Genomic DNA, 2,585 nt, shown 5'->3' with positions numbered 1-2,585 from the left:
GAACTCAGAAATCCGCCTCCCTCTGCCTCCCAAGTGCTGGAATTATAGGCGTGTGCCACCACCGCCCAGCGCCAGTCAGTTTTTATTGACTGTGGAAGGATAAAAGTATTTTCAGTAGAGAAAATGAAAATTGTTGTAATAGAATCCCAGGAATTCCTAGGTACTGAGTGTAGGGTTTCTTTCCTTTATCCTGTAATTATTGACACAATGAGCCTTTATTAATCACAGCATGCTTTCCTGAAGTATTTGGGTCAGAAAAAAAGGGGAAGAATTCCTGTTTTAAGAATTTAATTTGCAAAAAAAAAAAAAAATGTTTACTAAAGAATTTAATTTGCTAGCCTTAGCATTTTTAATATTGTATGAAGAATTACTCTTAGCTGCTAAGAGCTCTTCTTAGTTATATGTTCCTACTATTTTATAATGCAATTTGTAATTTATTATATACATATTTTGGAAATAGCTTGGGAGGTTATGGCTCTCCCCTTCCCCCCTTTTTTTTTCTTCTTTTTTTGTTTTTTCGAGACAGGGTTTCTCTGTGTAGCCCTGGCTGTCCTGGAACTCACTCTGTAGACCAGGCTGGCCTCGAACTCAGAAATCCACTTGCCTCTGCCTCCCAAGTGCTGGGATTAAAGGTGTGCGCCATTACTGCCTGACTGCCCCTTTTTAAGACTGAGTCTCATTATACGACTTGATTGGCTTAGAACTCACTTTGTAAAACCAGGGTAGCCTAGAACTCCAGAAGATCTGTCGGCCTGTGTTGAGATCAAAGGTGTGCACCACCACACCCAGCTGAGGTTCTAATTCTCTATTGACAACTGGATGAGGAGCACCTACATTAGTCAAGGACACTCTGACATTTACAGGGAAGGTTAACTATGAGGGGAAGGCTCCCTCTCAAAGTCGTGCACACCAAGGACCCAGGATGAAATAAAAGGGGTGGAGTGGGGCTGCTCCCTGTTTTCTGTGGCATGTGTATCTGCTGCCATATCCCCTCTGTTATAATGAACGGACAGTTTTGAAACCGTGAGCAAAATAAAACCCTTCCCCAGTAAGTTGTTTCCCCCAGTGTTTGGTCACGCTGCTGAAAAGTCTAACCTAGAGGCCAAATAGATACAGGACACCAGTTCCAAAATCAGGTCAATCACGAGTCTCGACAGAAACTAGGAATTCAGAATAATAGTTGGGGATAGAGTAATAGTTATATTGTATGAGTCAATTTTTTAGAAAATATATTTTTACCACTACAATCTCAATATATACAAGATTCAAGTCTTTATTTTTCTTTTAAGATCATTTAGTTGGTCCTGCTGGAGGAAACAGTTGATTGATGCTTCACAGCCATTTCCCCTGTTCCCAGTGTGGGCCGATTTACTGTAGAAGCTGAAATGGTGGAGAAAAAAAAAAAAACCTAAAAAGCCCCAAAACCCAAAACCCCCAAAACCCAAAAACCCAAAAACCAAACTAAACCAAACCAAACCAAACAACAACAACAACAAAAAAAACCCTCTGCAATTTTCTAATGTCTTTCCAAGTATGATTGGGAAGAATCAATATGATTGGCAAGGCAGAAGAGAAGCAGTCATTTCTTACTGCTGCCTTTGGTTTTTCCAACAAAGAAAAGGCCGGAATGAGTCATAAGTGTCTGACTTTTCCATGGTAATGGGGTAGGAGGGTACAGCGTCTGCTCACTAGCTTCATGGATGTTGACAACTTAGCCCAAAAGCATCAGTTGCGCTGGTGTGTATTGTATCAGGCATGAGGTATCTTGGTGTTGCCTAGTATTCACGGAGCTGTCCGTGAGGTGGCAGTTTTGTAACTGTGGTGACTTCCTGATTGCATTTCCTTTATGTTCTTAGAGACCAACATTATTATCAGGTTCCCAATTTTTCAATTTGCCTCATAACTGTTTTTTTTTATTTTTATTGCATTATGATGAGAAAAGTTACATGATTTCAATTTATCTGAATTTGTTAACATTTAAAAACGTATTTTAAGTAAAAAGGATTAAATCACATTCTTGTTTCCCTTTTGTACCCCCACTCCTCCCAGAGACCCTCCTTCAATACCTACAATATCTTTTTTGTCATATTCCTTAAAATTTATAAAATATTATAACAATAAAAATAAGTATTATAAAAGTTGTTTGATAGAAATCAACAATCAATTTAAGTCTTATGTAGACGCTTGTCTACAGCAATAGTAAAAATACATTTTTCTCAATATAAATTTTAAATAACTCCAAACATATTAACTATATACTTCAAAATAATACATCACTACTAGGATTTTCTTAAATGAACATAAATATATAAAGTCTTTTTGCTTGTTTGTTTTGTATTTAGTAGAGTTTAAAATCTTGGCTCTTACTGTGGTACAAGCCCAAAATAAGAACAATTTTTAGATATTGGACTTCATTGTAATAAGGCTGTACTTCAATGACCCTCACATCACCAAAGGATTTTACCTCCATCGTAGCTAAGATTAGAGTTGGTAGTTCTGCTGCATCAAGGAATGAAATGTAGGCACGATTTTTGGATACAAACTTCCTGCTATGGTCAAAGCTATTTGACTTGAGTGAGTGACTT

Source organism: Mastomys coucha, unplaced genomic scaffold (genome assembly GCF_008632895.1).
Source record: "Mastomys coucha isolate ucsf_1 unplaced genomic scaffold, UCSF_Mcou_1 pScaffold22, whole genome shotgun sequence".
Classification (NCBI taxonomy): Eukaryota; Metazoa; Chordata; class Mammalia; order Rodentia; family Muridae; genus Mastomys; species Mastomys coucha.
This window is presented reverse-complemented; position numbering follows the sequence as displayed.